This window comes from Arachis duranensis, chromosome 6 (genome assembly GCF_000817695.3).
Source record: "Arachis duranensis cultivar V14167 chromosome 6, aradu.V14167.gnm2.J7QH, whole genome shotgun sequence".
NCBI lineage: Eukaryota > Viridiplantae > Streptophyta > Magnoliopsida > Fabales > Fabaceae > Arachis > Arachis duranensis.
In genome coordinates this window covers 50100571-50112907 of record NC_029777.3, presented here as the reverse complement: position 1 = coordinate 50112907, position 12337 = coordinate 50100571, and the positions used below count along the sequence as shown (strand labels likewise).

The 12337-nt window shown below is 35.8% G+C and overlaps 1 pseudogene; it reads right to left on the bottom strand.

Annotated features, from left to right (window-relative positions):
* Positions 1-2348: 2348 nt before the first annotated feature.
* The window catches only part of LOC107493790 (chloride channel protein CLC-d-like), a 14103-nt pseudogene continuing 4114 nt past the window's right edge, over positions 2349-12337 (bottom strand).

Below are 12337 nucleotides of genomic sequence, written 5' to 3'. Positions count from 1 at the left end.
TATTCTACTAAAAATTAACTAAAACATGCTAAAATCTACATGAAATTACCCCCAAAAAGCGTATAAAATATCCGCTCATCAATTTGAACTTTGGAAAATCATCTTACACTCTGATTATAGACAGAAAATCTGTCTGTAAATCCGCCAGTAAGGTAAAATAGAATTTTTTTTATTTTTCTAATTACAAAATAAACTTATTTTCGTACAAAATAAATATAAATTTAATACAAATTTTTATCTAATTTATATTCGAATATTTATAATATTTAAAAAAATAAACAAATTCATCGTATTATCAAACTAAAAGGAAAATACTATAAACAAGCAAGTCAATATAATTCAAAACATAAACAAAATGTATTGATCATCAACTATAATTACTAGTATATTGTTCAACAATACTAAAACTATCAGCTATAGTCTTCAGTGTCATCTTCATCCTCATCATCATAGCCCTCATCCGAAGACATTGAGGGTGGCGGCGGTGGCGGTGGTAGTGAAACTGCACAAGAACTACTTGACGCTCTAACCTTCTCATAATAGCTAACATAAGCCTCATTCCATCTCTTCTGTTTCAGCTTTTCCTTCTTGGCCTTTTCAATTGCCAGTTCCAACTTTTCTAACTTCTTTTGAGTCTTTTCCAAAGGATCCAAGTGTGTATCTAACAACTTACTAATACACTCATCTATTTTTTGAGTAACACACTGAAAAAACTTAGGCTATTGTATATCTAGGTAGAATTCAGATGAAAAAGCCCAAATATTAAAATAGCTCATCAAGCCTTACCTTATTGACATGTTGACAAACCCCAATTTGACGGTTTATCTTGTATTAAATTTAGGGGATTTTATCACCCTTTTCCCACATTTACCCAATGAATTAGCATGGTTTTGTATATTCTCCTTTAATTGTGCTTAAGAGTGAAAACATGCTTTTTAGGTCTTAAAATAGCTAAATCTAATTCACCTTGATTCTATTAGATGCCTTGATATGTTTGTTAAGTGATTTCAGATTTAGGAGGCAAAGATTGGATCAAGGGAATGAAGAAAAAGCATGTAAAGTTGGAGAACTCATGAAGAAATGAAAGAACCGGAAAGCTGTCAAGCCGACCTCTTCGCACTTAATTGACCATAACTTGAGCTACAGAGGTCCAAATGATGCGGTTTCAGTTGGGTTGGAAAGCTAACATCCGGGGCTTCGAAACGATATAAGATTTGCCATAGTTGCTACAAGTATAGTGGCGCGCACGCGCATAGTATGCGCACGCGCCGTTGCTGCCACCTAGTCCACTTAAAGCAAAACGTGGCCAGCGATTTTAGAAGCCTTGTGGGCCCAATCCAACTCATTTCTGATGCTATTTAACCCAAGGATTGAAGGGGAATCAACATACTTTTGACCATTAGTCATAGTTTATAGTTAGAAGTAGTTTCTAGAGAGAGAAGCTCTCTCTTCTCTCTAGAATTAGGATTATGATTAGGTTTAGTTCTTAGATCTAGATTTTAATTCATCTTCTTCTACTTCTATCTTTTCAATTCTTTGTTGTTACATTCATCTTCTTCTATTCTTTTGTTGTAATTTCCTTTATGTTGATTCTTATACTTTGTTGTAGATCTACTATTGTTCCTTCCATTTTCTTTCAATTCAAAGAGGTAATTCATAATAATTGTTCTTCTTTGCTTTTCTATTGTTGATCTCTTGATTTTGTAGTTAGATCCCTCTTTAATTCTTGCATTTAATAATGTTTACTTCCATTGCACTTTATGTGTTTGTTGAAATGTCTCTTTTAGTTTTAGTGTAGATTTTGTTCCTATTGGCCTAGGTAGAGTAATTAGTGACACTTGAGTTATCTAATTCCTTTGTTGATTGATAATTGGAGAGATTGCTAATTGGTTTGGAGTGCACTAAAGCTAGTCTTTCATTGGGAGTTGGCTAGGACTTGTGGCTCAAGTCAATTCATCCACTTGACTTTCCTTTATTTAGTAAGGGTTAACTAAGACTAAGTGGGAGCAATGGACAATTTGCCATCACAATTGAGGAGGATAACTAGGATAGGACTTCTAATTCTCATATCTTGCCAAGAGCTTTGCTAGTTGTTAGTTTATTTCCTTTGCCATTTATATTTCTTGTCTATAATCTCAAAAACCCCAAAATAACTCACAACCAATAACAAGACACTTTATTGTAAATCCTAGGGAGAACGACCCGAGGTTTAAATACTTAGGTTGTTAATTTTAGGGGTTTGTACTTGTGACAAACAAATTTTTGTATGAGAAGATTATTGTTGGTTTAGAGACTATACTTCAACGAGATTTCATTTGTGAAATTCTAAACCGTCAAAAATCCAATCGTCACATGTCCCCACCTCTCGGATCATAGGGTAAAGGGCTATGTTGGAAATCAACCTTTGACTGAAGGATTACCAACAAATGACTAGACAGAAGACAGGGACATAGAAGTTTAGTTTCCAAGTGAATTCAAGCTTTCCCTGGAGTCACACCCAGAGAGACATCAAAGTATAAGAAAACTTTAGAAAACTATATTGTGTACATGCTCACCTCCGAAGTACTAATCCAATAACAAGTGATTCTCCATTTCTTGTGTGATCAATCACATGGGCATAATTTTAAGTATAACTACAACTATGAAAATGCAAGGAATATTTATCAATAGAAGGGATAGATATAAGAGATATACATACTGGAAAACCATTGTGTTTGTTGCTCTGTAGAATGGACACTACGTCTGAAACCTTAACTACCCGAGGTAACAAGATCACCTTCAATACACAGATTTACAGAGTCAAAAGCCAAAGTATCAAAAGAATAAGGCATGTGAAACATATAGTTTAACCAGTGGTAGCATCAATTTTAGAAAGTTACATATCATAAGAATGACACACCAAAAAAAAAATAATAAACAAAAAACAATACTTGGACAACTAATAAAGGACATGCAATTTGTTAAATAATTTGAAAGTTCACTCACCCTTCCACTTCCACAGGCCTCCTTTGCTGTCATGTTCCGTATCTCATATTTAGGCCTTGATTCCAGTAATAGAATGCCCCTTAATCTTGCCTGCTCTTCATATAGACCCTCATTAAAAGTATCACCCACATCCTGTAAGGGAAGAACTTAGTGCATTTTGAAGTGACTTCTTTGTACAGGAAAGTCCTGATTTGCATACCTTCAATATAAGAAGAACAAGCATAATAAGGGGCAAAGGTTTCAGGTTATTTGTTATTTCAACCATAATGACACAAAGAGACATTGTCATCCGCATTGAACAACCAAGAAAAAATGCAGCTCCTAGCATAGCATACCTGAACATAAGAAAGTATCGGATGAACATTACAGGGGAAATGGGGATTCCACATATAGAAAAAGAAAATCATTCAGTATAGTAGGGATTAGAAAGCTTTGCTCTTTTGATATTTTTTGTTTCTTGTCCTCAATGGTCTTAGTATTATCCTTCTCTTTTAATAATAATAATCCCTTTTATCAAGAAACAAAAGACTTCAAAAAATATAACTATGGAACAAGTATATATCTTTTTGACCATGACTTTAAAGGAATGTCAAGAAAGACACTCACATTCCCTCTTCAATATTGAGCTTTTTGTAATATTTTACAACAAACATGCCAACAAGACGTCCATAAGTTGATCCTATCATTATACTAGGGACAAATTGACCGGCTGGCATAGTAGTACCAAACGTCAACACTGCTAAAGTATAAAACATAACCTGCTACATACAGAGAAAATAATTGGTATATAATCAAGTGCACCAAGTGGTAACTCTATTCAATATTGGTGCATGAAGAAATCAACAAGAATTCTTATCAACCATATACACATAAATGTATCCAAGAACTCTATTGAATCAAAAAATAGAAAATATCTCAATATAAAGGCTAATGCATTTAAAGTCCAACCTAGTAAGCAAGAGTGAAATACGAAAAAGGTTAACAGACTTTGGGAACTGTACTCATGTATTGTTTTTGCACTGAACAAATTCATGATGGCATCATCCTGAAGCAATAGAGAAGTAACTTACTATAATATAACAATAAATGAAAAAGCAAATTATGATTCCAAGTTCATTTAAAACCCGTGTATTGAAGAAAATAGTCGCAAGATCATTATACTCATTGTCACTGCTACAAAAGAACTGCCAAAAAAGGGGCATAAATTAAATGGAATCTCCAAAAGTAATTAAGTCCAGGAGTACACCCTTGTTTCAACTATCATTAAGTAGTTTTATAGTATGAAAACACAAAAATAAAAATAAAGATAAAGCTGAAACTAAAAAATAAAAATAAAAATAAATAAAAATGAGAAAATTGAATAAGACTAACAACGATGAACATCATATAAATTCAACGTCTTACATTTACATAATTCCTATACATTCCAGGAGGACGTGGGCATTCAATACCAGAAGTAGGATCAGATTCTGGGCATGGACTACATTCTCTTAGAAGTAAGCAAAATGAAATAATTGACGTTAGAAGGGAGACATGGCATGCTTCATTAATCTGCAGTACAGAAGAAGGAAGGAGCAAACAAAAATAAGAAGACAAGTGAGAAGACAAAGGTACTACTAGCATGATAAACAACAAAATATCAATAATAATCACTTTCTTTCTTCAGTACAGTTCTTCCATTCTTACACCATCCCATTGCAGTTCGCACTACAACAGCAACAATAGCAGATGTGAAGAAGACACGCCACATAAGTTGACTCTTCCACTTTCTAGAGCATAGGAGAAAAATCAAAACAAAAATATATATGATGAATGATTTACCACATTTTCCCTTCTAATGAAAAAAAGCCATGTCACTAAGAATTCCTTACCAAGATGTTACCTCTTCCAATGCAAAGAATACACCACCAACAGGAGCTCTAAATGCAGCAGCAACTCCTGCTGCACACCCACAGGTTACCAAATCTCGACGATCTCGAGCACTTCTCAATACCTGAAACCATCTTGAATTTTATATGATACTTAGTGGAACCACCCTACTCAAGACATGACACCAACAGATTATATCAGTTTCTTCCATATAAAATACATATTCAATGAAAATCACACAAAACTGGTCTTAAAAAAGTAATGCACAAAAGAACAGAGGATAATTCAGGTAATATAATGTGCAAGTGTTGATAAATTAGAAAGCAAGGTTCATTTAAATGGTCAGTTAAAATACAATGGAAACTTTATGTGGTGTTGCCACCACATTTTAGCCTCTTTATTTATGGGAAACAAAGTATTGAAAGGACATACTGAAAGATCTAACACATACTATGCGTATATTATACTTTTAACATACCATTTAGATACTACCATATACTGAGTAGTACATACTTACTTGTCCAAGCAAAGAAGCAATAGAAGCACCAGTATGGACAAGAGGACCCTCTTTACCTAAAGCAAGGCCTCCTCCCACTGATTTAATGCTGCCAAATATCTTAACATAAGAAGAATCCTTGCATTTAATACTCCTAACTTGATCAGCAAGAGCAGCAAGAAAAGACAAGTTAGAGTAATATAATATTAAGCAGCAGCCAAGAAAAGAAGCACATGCTCTTAGCTTGATCCACTCATCTTCAGATCCAATTATACACAATAATACTTTATTTCAATATAAACAAAGAATAAAATTAAAGAAAGAAAGAAATGAAAGGACAAACATACATTCTTGAATCATGCATGTAGATACACTGAAAAATCAAAACACATAACATAATTAAGGATAGAGAATTAAGGCCACAAACTAAAAAGAAAAGAAGAGCAGTAGTGTAGTGAAGTGATCTGAAAAATAATAAGGTAAATAGTGAAAGCAGTTAGAAGTAGATGAAAAGTGCAAACCTTGTAGTTTATGGCATGTATTTGATATTATTATTATTATTGAAGCCGTGCATATATTTCATTGTAACTGCTCTATGGCCTTAGATAGCTTTTAATGCATATAACTGTGAAATCCAATCACTTCAAACCTTCTCCAAAATTTTCTCTCTTCTCTCCTTAATTCAGCACCTTCTAGCACCACAGAGAGATAATAAATTGACAACAACAACAATAATAATAATATAATATAGTACTGTAACCGTGTAAGCTTATAACCATAGAGTATGCTATATAGAAGAAGAAGAAGAAGGGCTTTAATTAAGTAAGTAATTGTACTTGTACTTGTTCCTAACTTGGAGAAGAGCAAAGAGACAGTTGTTGAATCTGCCAAATCTGCTCCAAATGTTGCCAAAAAAATTGTTCACAACACTAGAGAAAAAGACTCTGATGCAGAACTTTGAACAAATATGAACAAGTGTTATCATTGTTTATGAACAAATATGAACAAAGAAGTTGTTCACAATACTGGAGAAAAAGAGCATTTAATATTATCATTGTTTATGAACAAATATGAACAAAATTATGAACAGCAAACAGACATTTTATGAACAAAATTCACAAAGTACACAACATTCAATATTATCAGTGCTTATGAACAAGTATGAATAAAAAAATGAGCAAAATTATGAACAGCAAAGTGACTGTTTAACAAACTACACAGCATTCAATGTTCTCAATTTATCACAGTTCACACTGGCTGCGAAGAGGAAGGGCAGTAGCAGAAGCACAACGGCGACACACAGAGAGAAGGAGAGCGCTTGAACAGAGGAGACGGCCAACGAGCTTCCAAACGACGGCGAGGGAGCTTCCAATTACGACGACACAGCTTCATACGACAGCGACGGATCTTCTACGGTGGCGGTGGAGGCTATGTGTGTGTAGGGGCTGCGGTGGCTGCGCCGCTGCGGGGCTGCAAGGCTGTGGAAGTTGCGGGGAGCTATGAGGGCTGATGCGAGGGTTGCGTGGCTACAGTGGTGGCAGAGACTGCGATGGCTATGGGCGGCGGGCTGCAGGGCGAAGAGTTCGAGGGATGAGGGCAAAGAGTTCAACAACACTTTCTACAGCAACGTTCGAATGGAGTGTGAATGGGTGGTGATAAAATTAGGGTTTTCAATATTTCCGACGGATTTAATTTAAATTACAGACGGATTTTCCGTCTGTAATAATTTAATAAAAGGCAGCATTTTGTCTATTTAATTACAAACGGATTTTTTGTTTGTAATAATTTAATAAAAGGTAGCATTTTGTCTATTTAATTACAGACAGATTTTTCGTCTGTAACCATTTCTCACAGAAAAAAATGCGACGGAATTCTCGACGGATTCTCTTTTCCGTCTGTAATTTATGCTAATCCATTTTTTTTGTTTTTCGACAAAAAATCCCTCTGAAAATCCCTATGAAATTCCCTCTGTATTTCCGTGGGATAAAATCCATCGAAAATATCCGTCTGTAATAAATAGTTTTCTAGTAGTGAACCCTAGCCCCATTACATCCCGTTAAAGACCTCATGATATTTGTCATTCATGCATTAAATACTAGTTGATTGTTAGATAACTTGCAATTCTTTGAAAAGCATGATAAAAGGAGAATTGAGTGGTTAAACCCTAAACACTGAGCGAATTGAGTGAACACACATCCGGTGAGGGGTTTGACCACTCAATTCTATGTTCTTGCACCTTACACCGTATCTTCTTGCAAGTTGTTTGATTGATCAATTTTTAAGAATTTCAATTCAATTCTTTGGACATTGATCTTAATGCATGAACTCTTTGCTTTAGCCCTTACGCCTTCTTGTGACGGATTAGAATTTCATGTTTTGTTTCTACCAACTTTCATTATAACACATTTTAGCTATTAGTCTTAGGATAGTTGCATGCATTTACGTAGTATATAGCATAAGTCATTTTCCCTTTTCATCTATCTCCTTTGAGTGTGTTTAGCAAAAGGACATGCTAGTGTTTATGTGTGGGGAAATTGATGAATCCATATTTGATGATGATTTTTTGGTTAGAATTGAATGGATTTTATCACATAAACTTGCACTTATTCCCTTGAATAGCATACTTTTGAACTTTCCTCCCAAATTGTGCTTGATATTGAAAACATGCTCTTTTATGCTTAATTTGATCTATTTTTTTTATTCCATTTGTCTTCCATTCGATGCCTTGATGTTATTTGTAAGTGAATTCAAGTTTATAAGGTAACAATGGGTTGGAGAAAATGGAAGAAGAGCTTGCAAAATGTAGGAAGCATGAAGAATCAAAGGAGAAGAGTTCAGAGACGTGTGCGTGCGCACAGCCTTCTGTGCACCCGTACAGGAGCCCAAGCAGAGCACGTGGATCAGTTCAGGAGCGTCGCGCGTCCCGCCTAGCATCGCCTAGTGTGCATGTGCACAGCCTCTTGTGCGTACGCACAGGAGGGAATTTTCACAAAGTGTGCGGACGCACACTCCTGTGCGTCTGCACAGGTGTCCGCGCATGACCTCATTAGAGAAGCACGTGCCTCGCAATTTGAGGGCTTTGGGGGCCCATTTCTGAAGTCTTGGAGCTCATTTTGGAGGGGAAATGAAGGAAATAACATAGCATGTCATTAGTATAGTTTTAGGAGTAGAATAGAAGGTTTTAAATTTTAGTTTTCTCTAAGTTTTCTCATTTTCTCCATTAGGGTGTTATTAGGGTTTTATATTCCAAGTGCCATTTCAATTTTCGATCATTATATTTTGCTAATCTCATTGTAAGTATTCTCTTGTTATTAGTCTTTATGGTTATATTATCATTACTCTTTCTTCTCATTCAAGATATAGTCAAATTTTGTTTCTCTTTTGCAATTCCACTTTCTTGTTGATGAGTTTGATGTTTGATGTTCATTTCATTATTTCTTATGTTATTCTTGTTGATTGAGATCAATTGTTGCTTTTAATTCCAAGTCTTTTCTTTTTTTCTCATGTTTAAGCTTTTTGCCTACCCAAGTGTTTGATAAAATGTCAAACATGGTTTTGGGCTAAATTTTTGCCTCTTGGCTTAGGTAAAGTGATCAATTGGGTTCCTAGAGTTGGAATTTCCAACATTTAGTGTCATTTTATAGGTTGTTAATTGTTCTTTTTCCCACTAACGCTAATCTGTTGCTAAGGCAATTAGCAAGCAATTTAGGATTTGTGGGTTAAGAACACTTATGCTCATTTAACTTACCTTCCGATGTGAGGGTTGATCAAGTGAGACTAATTGATTGTCATAGTTGTGGTTCCAACAAGGAAAGGATCCTTAGCTCACTCCAAGCCAAGACCTCTTTTTAAGTTTTTAACATTTCATACATTGCCATGTTAATTTCTTTCATATTTTACTTGTTCATATTACATAGTCGGTTCTTTAATTTCTTCATTAGTTCAATCATTACAATTTTGCATGTTCTTTTATTGCTTTATATGTTTATTTCTTCATTGAAAACCCCTTGATTGCTACAATCGGAATCTGCACACTCATTGCCTCTTAAGTGCTTCCTTGGGAGACGACCTGAGACTTCAAACTCCCAGTTATTTTGTTTTGACTGTGACTACCATTTTGAAATAAATTTGATTGTGAGAGTTTATCGTTGGTTTGGACTATGCTAATAACAAAGTGATTCTTATTTTGATTAATTCTAAACCGACGACACTTTTCTCGCACATCACATACACACGGATTATCAAATGAAGAATTAAAAACACTCACACTAAGAAGCAAGCTAGAGATGAAGAGTCAAAACATAGTTGATCTATCCTCAATATCTTAAGAAGCCATCTTTGTATAAGGGTTTCTAACACGTAATTTAAATTTTCCATTGCTTTCCCCTTCAATCCCATCAACTAAGTATCTAGGACAGGAAACTTTAGGATCAAAGATAATATTCCAATCAACAAAGTAGCAAAAGCCACTACAGCCCTCTCGAACCCTGGAAGATCTCTCAAAATGCCTTCCACAAAATTTACACAGGTCACACATGTCATACCTCCAATTATGAATAATAATCATACACACTAACTACACTGAAAGTAGAATTGGATAGTGTTTGTAAATAACTGAAGGTAAATGATAGAATTAAATGGCAGAAAGGGAATTGGATGTAATTAAAGTGCAGAAGCTTAAATTGCAAGAAAGTAAAAGGGAATGGGGTTGCTGAGCATCAAAATAAATTGCAAAATTGAAAGAATGGGTAAGATTAGAAGTAGGAGAGCTCATTGGGGTCAGGAGATGTGATAATCCTTCGGATAAAATTTATTTTCATCTATTCCTCAATCAATGCATTCATTGATATCCTTGGCAATCTTAGATGATTAGATCCCAATTCCTTGGCAATCTAATCTCTCTAAGCATGAACAATTGCCCAATTCCTTGATTTAAGTGCTCATGGGAAGAGATGAAGTTCGGTCACTGATTATACCACACAAATTCATAGATCAAAGTATTGGTAGGATTACATGACACTATATCCATCCAAATCCCAATCTAATCCAGTGTGAGAAAGCATTTCTAGCATGATCTCCTCTTTCCTCTTCCAAGATTTAGAGGAGATCCAATTATGAATAGCTTCTTTCCCAACAGAACTATCCAATTGGATGAAGAACGAAAGCTTTCTAGCAAAATCAAGAGAAAAGAAAGAAGAAGAAGAAGAATGAAAACTAATATTGATCTATTGAATTACACAAAGCTCCCTAACCCAATGAAAGAGGGTTTAGTTCATCATAACTCAATTCAAATTACAAAGAAAGAAAAATTGCAGAAAAGAAAAGCAGAGGAAAGTACAGAGAAGATGAAAATTTCCCCAATTTAGGTATCTGACTGTCTAACTCCCTCTAACTTAAACTCTAAGCTATTTATACACTTTCTTCAGTTGATCTTCAAGTCATCTGGATTGGGCTTTTGGCCTTTGTTGAAGTTGATTGGATTGACTCCCAATGCATTTGAGAAGAGAGAGGTGCCAATGGTGCAGCTCTGATATCCACGTTGTAGTCAACGTTTTTGGGCAAACGTTGAGTCAAACGTTCTTAGGAGAAAATGGGTTTTGGATGTTGCAATCAATGTTTGACCCAACGTTGGGGTGCCAACATTTGCCTATCCATGTGTGTGCGTTGATGCGCTTTTTCAAATTTCAGAAATGAGCTTCATATCGCGCACGTTGGCATCAGCGTTGGACTGGAAATGTTCCCGCCAACGTTGGCCTATCCACGTGTGCACGTTACCTTTGTGTGTATGCGTTGGGACCAGAATGCACATCCACGTGTGCGCGTCACCTACGCGTGCGCATCACCTACGCGTGCGTGTGGATGCAAGTTCTCCAATTCCAGTTTTTGAAAGCTTTTCGAAGATATTTCCCTCAGCGCTGGACTAGCAACGTTCCCTCCAACGCTGACTTATCTACGCGTGCACTGGTTGTTTCTCTTTATTTTCCTTTTCTGTAACATTCAGCTCATTGTCATGTGTGCAGCAATTCTTTTTCTTTTACTTTATTTGTGCTCAACACATTATTCACTGTAGACACTTGGCTCACATTCCTTCTTAGAACATTGATGCCCAGCACCTCTTTGGGTTACTAAATGTCTTGTAGCTAGGTTGCTCTTGATAGTGGACTTTCAGTTGATAATCCCGGGTTAGTTAACCCAAGTTACCAAGTGTTGATGCACTACAAAGAACTTAATAATCCAAGCAGATCCTAATACAAAGACACCATAGGCATATATTCTAAGGTTCAAGCTATTGGTGTCTAGCTTTATTTCTCTTTTTTTTTCTTTTGTTCTGCTGCCACCTTTGGCTTTTTTTTTTCTCTTTTTGTTTTTCTTTTTAACCAAGGACTTTTATTTGATTGAGATTCATAGACAGTGAGCTATTTTCCACTTAGGAAGAGAACAATATATTCCTTTTATTCACTATAAGTGAGCCACTTACACAATTGGTGCACGAAATTGTGATCAATACTTTTCACAACTCTAATAATCCCCGGTGATGAATCCAAAAACTTGGTGTTCAATACCATGGCATAAACACAACTTCGCACAACTAACCAGCAAGTGTACTGGGTCGTCCAAGTAATAAACCTTACGTGAGTAAGGGTCGATCCCACAGAGATTGTTGGTATGAAGCAAGCTATGGTCACCTTGTAAATCTTAGTCAGGCAAACTCAAATGGTTATGAATGATGAATAAAACATAAAGATAAAGATAGAGATACTTATGTAATTCATTGGTAGGAATTTTAGATAAGCGTATGAAGATGCTTGGTCCCTTCCGTCTCTCTGCTTTCCTACTGTCTTCATCCAATCCTTCTTACTCCTTTCCATGGCAAGCTGTATGCAAGGGTTTCACCGTTGTCAGTGGCTACCTCCCATCCTCTCAGTGAAAATGTTCAACGCACCCTGTCACGGCACGGCTATTCAGCTGTCGGTTCTCGATCATGTC